Genomic DNA, 14,889 nt, shown 5'->3' on the forward strand with positions numbered 1-14,889 from the left:
TTATATGCAATCTAGAATTCTCTCTCCTGAGTTCAATCCTAGATTGGTAGATAGTATTCAATTGGTGATCAAGAAGTCAAATAATTAAGCGCAAGATTGAATAAATAAACCAATATGATAAAATAATAAGAACAATTCAAGCTTCAAACTACAACGTTCATGTAGCACCCAAAACTCTAGAACTAATAAACTATGAAATTAAAGGAAGAGAAGAGAAGAAAAACTAATTGAAAGCCTCCTCCAAGCATGGTGTGTGTTCCCCCACGTGAATTCTCCTCCAAAGTATGTTAGATATCACCAAAGTGGCGTCCTCTCCCTTCAAAATACCGTTTTTCCATGTATATATACCAAGTAGGGTTGGGCCCAAATAATTATACCTTCTCCAATGTGAAAAAGGACATTTTTCCCGGGTTTAACTAGCGCGGTCGCGCATCTGGGCGCGCTAATGGCCGCGCTAGTTGGACAACTTTATGTCCTGGGCGCGCTAAAACTAGCGCGATCGCGCATCTGGGCGCGCACGTTTCACCCTGTTCTGTTTGGAATTTGGAAAAACGTAAAACATGAAAGTTGTAGCCCTTCGAGTTAGCTTTGGAACTATATATTGTGGAGACCAAATGGAGTTCTGAGCAAAAAGTTATATCCATTTTACTAGACGGTGCACAATATGCCTGCTCGATTCTTCGTTCGCTCTAACTAGCATCCGTTGATCCCCAAACGCGATCTCGGCTCGTATCCTTGGGCTTTTACTCAGACTTCAAAGCTCCAAATCACTTGAATTCATTCCATAACATCTACATAGCTCGGAATCACTCCTACAAGGCATAAAACACACAGTTAGTGCAAAACACTAGCAATTAAAGCGCAAACTCAACCAAAGTGCAGTAAATTTGAGTGTAATAATCGACTAAAATAAGTAATTATAGCCTATCATCACAGTGCACATTTATTATTATGTTGGACCGACCGTATGACCTCGGCATAATGTGCGCATGATACTTATGTGGAAATGATCCACTATATACCTTGTTTAACTGCTTTGAAGTGTAAATTATTATATGACATGACTGAGATTGATATATCGTTTTGTTCTAAATTCTGAGGTTGTTATTATATTCATGATAATCATGCTTAGAGTAAGCCTTATATATTATTATTGATATTGACCTCAGTAAGTGCCAAGTCGACCCCTCGTCACTACTTCTTCGAGGTTAGACTGGATACTTGCTGGGTACATATTGTTTATGTACTTATACTACGCTTCTGTACTTAACTGTACAAGATCTGAGGTAGGTACATCTGGTTACCCCTCCGGCGCGCGTTCCTGATTTCTGTTCGAGATCCCACAGTCAGCTGCCCCTTCTGAGCCGTTCTGTAGTATACCGGAGTTCTCTTCTTTTGTCGTTGATTATGTACTGTCTATTCTGTTTCAGACAGTAGGATAGTAGTATTTTATATATTCTACTAGTTGCTCTAGTACTTGTGACACTAGTTTCTGGCGCACATTGTAGACTATCATTTTGGGTTGCATTTCTATTGTTATGAAAATTGTTGATTTTCGATCGGTTAAAATTATAACTTAAGTAAATGTTGGGAATATTTTTGTAACATAAATAGAATTCACTAGTTGATTAGGATTGGCTTGCCTGACAACGGTGTTGGGCGTCATCACGACCTATAATGGAATTTGGGTCGTGACATTAAAGTTGCAAAGACTCCAATTGACGTGAATCTTAATTAGCAAAGAACAAAGGCCAAAGCATATTGGATTATGCTCGTGTGTTGGGATGCTTAATGTACATCATGAATTGTACACGACCAGATATAGCTTGTGCGATAAGTAAATTGAGTCGATACACGAGCAATCCAGGTCAATCCCATTGGATGGCAATGAAACGAGTTTTGGGATATTTAGAACATACCCAGGGCTTTGCTTTGCACTACAGTAAATATCCTGCAGTGATTGAGGGATACTGTGATGCAAATTGGATCAGCGGTTCAACTGATTCTAACTCTACAAGTGGATATGTATTCACTATTGGTGGAGGAGCGGTATCTTGAAAGTCATCCAAACAAACTTGTATTGCCTGCTCTACAATGGAGGCTGAATTCATAGCCTTAGATAAAGTCGGTGACGAAGCTGAATGGCTCCGGAATTTCTTGGAAGACATTCCATTTTGGCCCAAACCGTTGGCACAAATATGCATACATTGCGATAGTCAAGCGACAATTGGAAGGCGTGGGAGCGTTATGTATAACGGTAAATCTCGTCATATACGGCAAATACATAAAACCGTTGGGCAATTACTCTCTAGAGGAATTATCACGATTGACTATGTAAAGTCAAGCGATAATGTGGCGGATCCACTTACAAAAGGCCTAACTGGAGAGGTAGTTGAGAAATCATCAAGGGGAATGGGACTATAGCCGAGAACAAGTCATTGCGGCGGAAAATCTACCTAGAAGACTGGAGATCCCAAGATCTAGGTTCAAGGAGATCAAACTAAGTCATTAATGACGCTTCAACATTGTCAACTAAAATTTTGGTCCATTCTCGTGATGAGACAATGTTCAATACCAAGGATAAAGCGTTAAGGCTTTTTAATTATTTCTTAATTTGATACGGGGTATATCAAATAGTGTATCTACGGGATGACACTTTAAGGAATCACCTATGTAAGTGTGAAGTGTTAGCCGCTTCAAGGAGAATTTTGTAAGGCCAGTTCTCTACGCACTTATGAAACCAGGCGTTGTTCATCGCTGAAATGAACACAACAATTAGAACCAAAGACGGCTAAGGGTTGGTTGTGTGACTTATGGTTGTCTAGGTATACACCAGAGTTCGACGGTTCAAAGATATCAAATCTACCGATTGACCGAGTATATCCAACATAAGTTCACTACGGAAAGTTCAAATGGAAACCTACTTATCCAGATGCAATTAATCCTTGCTTGCGAATCATACAGTTTTCGTGCATATTTCCGTGGTATTATTATTCTCCATTCATGTGGGGGATTGTTGGGTTTTTAAAGCATTACTATGGCTTAAAAGAGGGTGAATGGAAAATGGAGGGAAATGAAAATTTTAAGTTCCCCCCCCCCCCCCCCACCTTGACAAAGGGACATTGTCCCATATTGGAAGAGGAAGAGGTTTTTGATGGGTATATAAGCAATTGCTCTTCTTCTAGCTCTTAAAGAGTTGAGAAGAAGGCAAGCCTCGCGCTGTTGTCGTAGTTGCTCGCTCGGCTCGGCTTCGGCTTCGGATTCGGATTTGGATTTGGATTTGGTAAAATGATCAATTGATTGATTAATTTTTTGGACCAAATTTATTTGTTAATAGTAAATATTAACAGAAATGTTATTAAATATTCATTTTAATAACAGAATATTAATATTAATATTAATATTAAAATCCAACGGAACTGTTTTCAGTTTTTCAGTTGTTTAACTGAAAATTAAACTTCCCTCTTCAATTCCCGGTTTATTATTTCATAAATTAGACATTTATGTTATGGCATTTATGCTATGGCTGTTTTGCATAAACAACCATTCTGAAGAGTTGCACCTCTTCAGTTTTCAGCCGAACATTGGCTATAAATACAAGTTCATTCTCTCAGAATTTCCATACGATTTTCTGGGTTCTCCTCCTTCTTCTGCATTGTTTTATTTTCAAAGAAAGCAACAGTAAGTGTGATTAGCTACCGAACTTTGTGTTCGCTGAAACACTGGGGTTTGAAGTACCACTACACCAGTGTGTAATTCGTTCTATCTTGGGAGGAAATAATTCATAACCTTGGGTACTAGGAGGGGATTAAAATTCCTTAAGGAAACAATGTGAATTCACTGGGTTCGGATTAACTTTTGTTTCATTTACATTTTTTGTTTATATGTTATTCTATTTTTTCCAGAATTGACCATCCTTCGTCGAAAAATTACATTGCATATATAGGTAAAATATTAGGTTTTAGAGATATATAACATATATTGAACACACTTTGTGAGGGAATTTTTTCTCTTCTTTCAAGTTTGAACACCCATGGAGAAATTCCTGACTTCACAACTGAACATGGCAAATAATAAAGGTGCATAAAAAACATGTCATGTGTCCATATTTGTGATGAGGTATTGATAACACATAGGGTGCTACCACAACTTGATGATGGTCCTGCACTAAGCAACTACTTCAAATTCGTTACCTAGCTAACATGTTATCAATTACACCAGTCTTTAATTTATATTCTCTTCTTTAGCTCTACTGATAGGTTACAAGTACTTTGTTGTATAGGTCATAAGTACTTTATTTTATGTTTTGATGATCTAACAAACTTACTATCCAGAATCAAATAAGGAACCTGTTACACATTCACAAGACCTTAAGATCACAAGGTTCCAGGTTGGGATCTAGCTTGGGATATGTCTCAACTCTTCAGAGTCGAAGGAACAGTTGGGGGAACAGGTCCATACCAGTTCCCGAGGTGACTGTACGTAGTCAACTCTCCAGCTGGAAAGTTGTTGCCTGCACACGCTACAGTACTGGAACAGTGCAGCAGTCAACTTTCTGTGGAAAGCTTTTTACCTACCTTTCTTACATCATCGTAAGTGAAGTCACACATGTATTAGTTCAATCAAGGAAGGTAAAACAACTTACTTGAACACTTAGAGATTTACTCAAGCTCTCTCATGTGATCATCTAGCAAGCAAGTCTCAACTGCTTCAAGAACAAAGAACAAAATAACTACGGATTAGTTCCCATATCAAGTTATTGTATGTCCTTAGTTGAGTTGTAACTTTGTAATAGTTCTTCAAGTGTAACTCCTACTTAGCTTACATAGAAGCAGTGTGTAGGAAACCCCTTTGTAAATCTTAAACCTGAGTGTTTGAGTCTTGGCTAGAGTTAGTCGACTTGTAAAGTCTTTGTAATAGAGTTATTACAAAGTGGCTTGTAATAGAGTATTACAGGTTAGTAAGGGATTAAGAGGTTAATTCCTAGGTTGCATAGGTTGTAATCTAAACGTTGCTCAGTAGTGAAGTTGAAACCCTACAAGGGTAGGTCGTGGTTTTTAATCCCGTTGAGCTAGGAATTTTCCACGTAAAATTCCGCTTGTCATTTACTTACTGCTGTGTGTGTGTTCTAGTGGAACTGATAGAGAACCTGATTCTCTATGGAGTTTAGTGGACCCTTATATTCTATCAATTGGTATCAGAGCGGGTTCTTTCTATCAGGTTAACACCTAGAAAGGATCCTCATGGCTGCTCCTCCAAACTTCAAAGGCCAGTCTACTTACAGACCTCCAAGGTTCAACGGTCAATGTTATGGATGGTGGAAAACTAGGATGCACGACTTTATCATGGCTGAAGATTTTGAGTTATGGGATGTCATATGTGACAGACCCTTTGTACCTACAAAGAACCTTGGCTACCCAGCTGTAGCCATTCCCAAGATGAGGAATGAATTCAATGACGCTGATAGAAAGGCCATAGAAAAGAATTTTCGTGCAAAGAAAATTCTTGTGTGTGGCATTGGTCCCGATGAATATAACAGGATATCAGCATGTCAATCAGCAAAAGTAATCTGGGATGCTCTTCAGACAGCTCACAAGGGAACAACACAGGTGAAGCAATCCAAGATCGATATGCTCACAACTGAATATGAGCTCTTCAGAATGAAAGATGATGAATCCATCCAAGATGTGCACACTCGATTCACCTCTATCATCAATGAGCTTCACTCTCTTGGTGAAATTATTCCGAGAAACAAGCTTGTCAGGAAAATCCTTAGTGTACTGCCCAGTTCTTGGGAAAGCAAAGTAAATGCCATAACAGAGGCGAAGGACTTGCAGACACTGAATATGGATGAACTTGTTGGAAACTCTAAAACTTATGAAATGAAGAAGAAGAAGGACAACGAAAGAAGAGAGCCCAAGAGGGAGAAGAACCTGGTCCTCAAGACGGACAACAATGATTCAAATGGTGAAGACGGTGACATGGCTTACTTGAATAGAAGATTCCAGAAGATGGTTCGCAGGAATGGAGGAATTCCAAAAATGGGAAGTTCTAGCAAGCCAAGAAATTATGACCTCTGTCATAAATGTGGCAAGCCAGGACACTCTTGCCCTCTCCTAAAGCAAGATCAGTACAATAACAACTTTGATAAAGCAACAAAGAGGAACTAGGTTCCTAATAAATGCTTCAAGAGAAAAAATGATGTTGACAATGTTGTAAAGCAAGCTCTTGCTGCATGGAGAGACTCCTCTAGCGAATCTGAAGAAGAAAATGATCATAGCGGTAGTTCAATGATGGCAGTGGAAAATGAAACAACTGAGTATGATTCAATCTTTGCTTTAATGGCTCAATCTGATGATGATGAAGATGACAACGGTGATGAGGTAAATTTTCTCGATGTTCAGAGAAATCTGAAATCTTACTCTCCTAAAAAGCTCATGTCATTAGCAAATGTATTAATTGATGCGTACCATAGTCTTATCAATGATAAAGATGCATTAACTATGGAACTAGGGGAGGCTGAACAAACTAGAGATGACCTAGTAGTCGTTGTAGTTGACTTGAAAGAAACAATAGAGAACCTGAAAAAAGAAAAGGATGCCTTAAATGAGAAAATTGCAAGTATAGAACATGAAAGAGATGATCTAATGGTTTTTGTGGTGGACTTAAAAGAAACCATTGAGTGTGTAAGTAAAGAAAAAGCAACCTTGACTGAGAGAGTTGCTATAATTGAGAAAGAGAGAGATGACCTAGTAGTGGTGGTAGTAGACTTGAGAAAGACAATTGAGGAACTTAAAATGGTAAGTAGGCCTGGAAACTCTGAAAAGGGAAAGGAAGTTGCAAGTGAGGCACACATTAAGCTTGAAAATGAGTTAAATTTGGTGAAGACTAGTCTGTGTGCTGAGCTTGAGAAAAACAAACAGCTTCAGAAAGAACTAGGGAAAGTAAAGAGTGATCTTGAAAAATCACTTAAGTGGACCTGGTCCTCTGATGCTATCACTGCCATGTACACAAACAGGCAGGGGATTGGGTTTGAAAGGGAAAAGATTTCCTACAACCCTCATAGAAAGTACGTTACTGTAACTGACAATTGGCTATGTACCCACTGTGGTAACAATGGGAACCTCAAGGAAAACTGCATGGCCAGGGTTCAGTCTCATCAAAAAGATAAAGTCTTTGCTGAGAGAGTAACTACTGCTAGAGGACCCGGTCAGTCAAATAGGAAACGCATACTGCCTGCTTGGACTAAAAGAGCACTCATTCATCCCTTCTCTCATAACAAGGGACCGAAACTCATTTGGGTTCCTAAACCTAACCCTTGATTTCCTTGTGCAGTGAGTAGTGGGAGCAGCCAACAATGATACATGGACAGCGGCTGGTCAAAGCACATGACTGAAACTACGAATAATTTTCCTTCACTGAAAGCCCTGCAAGGAGAGAGTGTGCCCTATTGGAAATAGCTAAAAGGGGTACACCTTAGGAGTTCGAAGATATGTGACAAGGAAAATAAAGTGGAATTCTTGTCCAGGATATGCACAATCTCAAATCCTGTGACTGGCGAGGTGATGTTGTAGTCAAAAGATACAAGAATACTTATGTTGCTGTGCTTGAGCCTTTGCAGAGTGGTGATCTAAGTCAGTTGAGAGCTGTTGAAGACAATGTTGAACTATGGGACAGAAGACTGGGATATGCAAGTTTTTCATGACTGAATAAACTATTCTAGAAGGACCTGGTTCGTGGTCCGACTAAGTTGAGTATCAAGGTACACAAAGTGTGCAATGCTTGTGCAAAAGGAAAGTATGTCAGATCTCCATTCAAGCCTAAAAAGGGCAGTCAACACCTCAAGGCCGCTTGATCTTCTTCATATGGATCTATGTGGGGCAGTGAAAGAGCCAAACAGGAAAGAAAGAAGATATATCTGTTTGACATTGAATAACTACTCCAGGTCAACTTGGACTCTATTCCTCAGAACCAAGGATGAGATCTTTCAAGTAATTGTGGCTTTTGTCAAGAAGATCCAAGTATAGATGAAAACAAATGTGGCTTGTATCAGATCAGAACAGATTTTGATAATACCAGAGTGGATGAATTTTGAATTGAAAGATGGATTACTCAACTTCTCAGCTCCAAAAACACCGCAACAAATGGAGTTGTGGAAAGGATTGCAAACATCTTCACCAAAGTTGCTGACTAAACTGAGGATATTTGGGTGAAATTATTATGTTCTCAACAATGGCAAGGATCAACTTTGAAAATTTGATGCTAAAAGAGATGAAGGAATTCTCCTGAATTACTCGTCTCAAGAGGGAACATAAATACTAATCAAGATGGATAACCCTAATTGATTCCAACAGGGAACCTGGTCCCACGACTACAACAACGGAAGTTGAAAACTGAGTTGTTGATATAGTTTAAGGTATGGCACCCGGTTCCTCGACCTACAGATCAAGCATTTATAGGAACCGTGTGGGTACTCCGGAACATCGATAAGTCAAGAAGTACATCTAGGAATTGTTGAAAAAGGTTTGACATAGAAGCATCACAAGTCATCAGCACTCCCATTGCCACAACCACACACATAGACATGGGTGAACCTGGTTCTACTGTAAATGAAACCATGCATAGAGACATCACCGGATCACTCCTGTATCTCACTGCACGCAGACAAGACATTGTGTTCAGAGTAGGGTTCTGTGCAAAGTTTTTAGTCAAATCCAAAGGAGTCTCATCTGAAGGTCGCTGAAAGAATTTTTGAGATATCTTGAAGGAACATAGGACATGGTTCTCTACTATCCTTCAAGTAATGATTCAATCTCATTTGGTATGCTGATGCTGATTATGCAGATGGATAGGAAAAGCACATCTTAAATGGGACATTCTCTGGGTCCCTGTCTTATCTCATGAGGTTCAAGGAAGCAAAATTCAGTGGCACTCTCAACAGCTAAAGCAGAATATGTAGCAGCCACCTCCTGCCGTGCTCAAATGTAGTGGTTCAATCAGAAATTTGGAAGAACTTGAGTCTAACTCAAGAGAGCCAAATACATTGATCGCTGAAGATCAAGCTGCTGACATCTTCACCAAAGCCCTGGGAAGAAAACATTCTGAGAAAAATTGCCTAGAACTAGGGTTGATAAAACCCAACTGAGGACCTGGTTCCCCTGATTGGTTATGAAAGTCATATACAGGTAAAATTTAGCTAAAGTGTTTTATGGCTATGTCTAACTCACTTCTATACCGTTATAGGTAGACACGCATGACGACTACAGAGCAGCTACTGTAGTGCATGCTAGTAAAAGGGGTTAATCTCACTTGCCAGACCTGTCAGGGAACATGGTTTTCTTGATACAGGTTAGTAGCTTCTTTGTTTCTTCATACACAATTTAAATGGACAAAAATAATGCCACATCATCAGCGTGTCAGTCTCTTTACGTTGTGTCTTTTCATCAAAAGCGTCACACCCTTTCCGAACGATACAACTCCCTAAGCAAAATTTTACCTCCGTTTCAGAACCGGTCCCTCATCATAAATAAATCAACATCACAACCCTTCACTCTCAAATTCAAAACCACCTCTTTGCCTTATCTCTTCTCGATTCACAAACCCTTCGAGTACAACTTCACCATGTCTGAAAATCAAGCAACCTCCAGAGTACCCGACAATGCTATCATTAAGTCCACACCAGTTAGCATTCCAGCAGTAGATTCCTCCCTCAACACAATCACTAGTCCAAACCCTAAAGCAGAGTCTCCTCCACACTCTATTTCCTCTCTCACCCACTCTGATTCTGTTCCTTATCACTGTCACGAGAAGATGACTCCGAGCAAGTTTGAGAATGTTTGTCCTCCTCCAGTCTCACCGGTCAAACATAGTGAACAAGGTAAACAAGGGGACTCTGTTCAGGAAACATCAACTCTCTCCATAGATGGGCACTCTAGTGAAAATCCAGTGATTAGTCATGAAAAGGGTGAGGCAACCATGACAGGTTGCGATTCTACAGGTATCACTCCTCCTTCTGTTGAAATTTCCATGAAACCACAAGAAAATGAGGGAATAGAAAATATGCTCTCCATTACTTCAGAAGGGGTTGTTGTAGAGGATGGCGGAGGAGGGTCTGAGTCTCAGGGGGAAGAGTCTCAATTCATAGAATATTGGGGAGCACTTGTTCCATTTGAACAATCGACTCAAGATAACACTACTGGGGTGCCAAGTGATGAACTTGATCCCTCCACGGAGGATCCAGGTCAGGGGTCATCTCCCCAGGTCATTGTTGATCTTGCTCCTTCTCCCTACTTCTATGCTGAGCCTCTGAATATGGTGGTGCTTGAGATAAAGTCTGATAGTGAAGAAGACGCAAATGATTTGGTGATTGCTAGTTTTATTAGGGCTTGGAGTAAGCTAGTTGCAGCTCCAGAGCCAATCCCTAAGCGACCCACTACACGGTTGCAGAAAAAGGAGGCTCTGGAGTCTGTTCTCAAGAAATGTCTAAGGAGTAAGAGAAAGAGAATGCTGGTAAAGAATGGAAAAGCTATGCATGAAAAAGTCATCCCTCTGGTAAATGTGGATGAGGAAGCAGAAGAGGAACCTAGTTCCTTGACCCACAAGTCCTCGAAGCAGAAGCACTCTCACTCGCAATCTATAAGACACACTTCTACAAGTGCTAAAAGTTCTTCCAAGAGTGCTGATGCTGCTTCTAGTGAAAAGTTGGTAAAAATTTCTGGTGACAAGACAGTGAAAGAGAGCGGTGACAAGTCTGATGATGAAGAAGTGGAAAAATCTGGTGAACATATGTATAAAAAGTCAGTGGGGAAGGGAAAGTCTATTCGCAAGTCAGTAAAAAGAAAAATAGATGATAATGAGGAACCTGGTACCATCAAGAAGGCAAAAGTTGGTGATTCTGAGAAAAAGAAGTCGAAAAATCAAAAGGTACTGTGGGGCCACACTTTTGCCCCTGACATTCTAGAACTTGCTGGGATGAGACAGTTAGTGGAAATTTGTGATTCTCAACAATGGACTAATTTGTTTACAAATGATGTTACCAAAGTGTGTGAGGAGGAGGTACGAAGTTTTTATACCGACCTCTTCATAGTAGAGGATGATCAAATCTGTATGTTGATAAATGGGCTGGACATAGTGATGGACTCTGCCTTATTAGGGTCAATTCTGGGTGTTCCTGCTGAAGGACTGTCGTCTGTTCAGGGTTCCTGCATATCAAACTTCAGAAATGCCATTGTCAAGGATAGGGCAATCCAGCATGGGGAACATGTGCATAAGAAGACACTCCTTCCAGTATATCAGTTCCTTTTTGAGATGGTTAACAAAGTGTTGCTTCCCCGCGCTGAGAGAAGATCTGTCGCATCTAAAGCTAATTTGTTCCTTATGGAAGCCTTGGATAATTTTACCACCATCAATTTGCCTGGCATAATGATTGAGCATATGTAGAAGGTGGCGAACCTTAAGGATGGTAATTCTGGGCTACCTTATGGGTTTCTTCTCACAAAGGTCTTCGAGTTCTTCAAAGTGCCTCTGGGACAGGCCAAAGTGTGCACTAAAAAGCAATCCTTTTCAAAAATCCCTCTTGAGGAGTGTGAGTGTATTGACAAGGTCGGAAGAGTTGGAAGCACTTCCACTATCTCTCAACTGATAAATGCTCAGAATAGTGCCACAGAGGAGATCCAAAAGTTGAAGGCTAGGAACGCAATTCTTGAGAGTTAGCTCAGTCAGTTAAAAGAGGCACAGGTTCTAGTAGTTCTCACAGCTCAGAGGTTGCACGCCTAACGAAAGAGAATGCTGAGCTCAGAAAATAGGTGGAGGACCTGGAAGAAAGACTGCTCAATGAGAAAATGTCCACGAATGCTCGCATGGATCTTGTCCTCCAAACCCTTGCTTCCTATTCTAAGCCCCTTTCCTCCAGTGTCCTCTAAAAGATGTCCCTTCAGTGTCCAGATTCCAGTGTCCATCTTTTTAGTTGTTTTGGTGATGTTTTTGTTTCTGGTACTTCTTTTTGTTTCATTTTGGAATTGTGGATGATAACAATGATTCTGCTCCCGCATGTAAAGGTCCAAATTTGGTTAATGCAAGTATTTCCCTTTTGCTGCTTATGCTACTGCTCTTTTGTCTCTGTTTTCTATGATATTGTGTGCACACAAGTGGCATGAGTTAACCATGCTAGACTTCTTTATGCTTACTTGTTCTGTGCTTTTTATGATGCCAAAAGAGGGAATATTGCATTAGCATTGCATAATTGAATTGAATAATTTGCATAATCAAATAAAGGATCAGGGGGAACTCTGTTTGAGGTACCTTGATGTGCATAGGTTCCTTGATGTGCACTGATTAAGGGGAATCAAATAAAGATGATGGGGGAAATACAGATTCAAGGGGAACTCTCTTTGAGGTTCCTTGATGTGCACAGGTTCCTTGATGTGCATTGATTGAGGGGGAATGCAGATATTAAAGAGGAAACTTAAGGTCTTTCTGGTTCGCTGTCTGGTTCTATGTGGCTCTTTATGGGATTCTCAATTTTGAGTTTGTCATCATCAAAAAGGGGGAAATTGATAGGTTACAAGTACTTTGTTTTATAGGTCATAAGTACTTTATTTTATGTTTTGACGATCTAACAAACTTACTATCCAGAACCAGATAAGGAACCTGTTACACATTCACAAGACCTTATGATCACAAGGTTCTAGGTTGGGATCTAGCTTGGGATATGGCTCAACTCTTCAAAGTCGAAGGAACAGCTGAGGGAACAAGTCCCTACCAGTTCCCGAGGTGACTGCACGAAAGTCAACTCTCCAGTTGGAAAGTTGCTGCCTGCACACACTACAGTACTAGAACAGTGCAGCAGTCAACTTTTTATGAAAAACTTTTTACCTACCTTGCTTACATCATTGTAAGTGATGTCACACATGTACTAATATAATCAAGGAAGGTAATACAACTTACTTGAACACTTAGAGATTTCACTTAAGCTCTCTCATGTGATCATCTAGCAAGCAAGTCTCAAGTGCTTCAAGATTAAAGAACAAAACAACTACGGATCAGTTCCCATATTAAGTTATTGTATGTCTTTAGTTGAGTTATAACTTTGTAATAGTTCTTCAAGTGTAACTCCTACCTCAGCTTACATAGAAGCAGTGTGTAGGAAACCCCTTTGTAAATCTTAAACCTGTGTGTTTGAGTCTTGGCTAGAGTTAGTCGAGTTGTAAAATCTTTGTAATAGTGTTATTACAAAGTGTCTTGTAATAGAGTATTACAAGTTAGTACGGGATTAAGAGGTTAATTCCTAGGTTGCATAGGTTGTAATCTAAACGTTGCTCAGTAGTTGTCTGACCAAAAAGTGTTAAACTCTTTGGTTAAACCAATTAATAATAATAATAAGGGCGAATCTTAGTTAATGATAATGAATTCTAGACCGGATGCTAAACGAAATGTGCAGAACAGGAGATGTCAATAAATATGTTTGAACTGATTAAATGCTCATAAATGCGACAATATAACTAATCAATGAACATAGATTAATGTTATTAGCACAACAAGAAGGATTTACTTCCCCAGTGTCGTGAGATAGATTAATGCTATTAGCACAACAAGAAGGATTTACTTCCCAGTGTCGTGAGATCAAAACAATTCTTTCTCCTAACAACAACGTGGAATGAATGGAGTAATAGAGAGTCGTAGGATCCTTAGATATCGTGAATATAGAACAAAAAATATAGATATGAACCCAGTAATCAATTAATGAGACAATTTTATATACTCTCAGGTCAACTCTTTACATGAATTATCTTTTGTGCAGTCCCCCCTTTTTGTTCTCTATCTTTTCCTATTTATAAGGGACATTTTCCAAAAATCCTATAAAATACAAAGCAAGGAATATCCCAAGGAATATTCCTTGTGTCTAAATTTGAACTTAGGCTAACGTTGCCTCCGTATCACAGCTGCTCGTCTTTGGCACAAAACATTTCAAAAGCAAACCTCAGTTGCCTTACCATGGTCGACCCCGTCCTTTATCTTGATTATACTTTATTATCGATATGTCAAATTTTGACCTATACAGTAGTGAAGTTGAAATCCTACAAGAGTAGGTCGTGGTTTTTAATCCCGTTGAGCTGAGAATTTTCCACGTAAAATTCCTCTTATCATTTACTTACTACTGTGTTCTGATGAAACTGATAGAAAACTTAATTATCTGTATAGTTTGGTGGATCCTTATATTCTGTCATCTACGCCCAAGCTAAACAACCTAATAATAAAGGGAGAAGTTAAGCACACGTCTGCACTTCATATATGGTAGAAGACGTGGAAATATCCTCCAAAGCAAGAATGATGTACAGATTTTGGAATATTTTTGCTTTTGGAAAAATATGACGAGACGTTAGTCGTCTGTTAGAGACGTAAGGTCAAAGATGAAATAAATATCTTTGGTTCCCACATGCCCAGAGAGGCGGTGGAGCAGACACTTTTGGCCAAGGTCGTCATCTATACAGCTTCGCAAAAAGTTTTCACTTTATACGATAATATAATGGAGTACGATATTTCAAGAAATACAAATCCATCTATAATTAAAAGTAGAAGAAGAAACAATCTCATTAAATTAAGTGTGGCATAACTATAAAAAGCCAAATGGCATTGTTAAGATAAAATAAACTATCTTTCTAACTAAAAAAAATTTTAAATTTTAAATTTTAAATTAATTAGTTATTCTATTTGAATGAGTAAATATAAATATCTTATAATTATCTATAATAAAAAATGAAAGTATATATATAAAAAATCACCCATTCAAATTATGGAGTACTTTCAAGTTGAAGTTTTAAAATAAAAAATAAGAAAAAACAAAAAGCTAAGATTTCAAATTGAATGGATAGAAGTTTCTTCCATTGGGGG

This window comes from Nicotiana attenuata, chromosome 7 (genome assembly GCF_001879085.1).
Source record: "Nicotiana attenuata strain UT chromosome 7, NIATTr2, whole genome shotgun sequence".
In the NCBI taxonomy this organism is placed as follows: Eukaryota; Viridiplantae; Streptophyta; class Magnoliopsida; order Solanales; family Solanaceae; genus Nicotiana; species Nicotiana attenuata.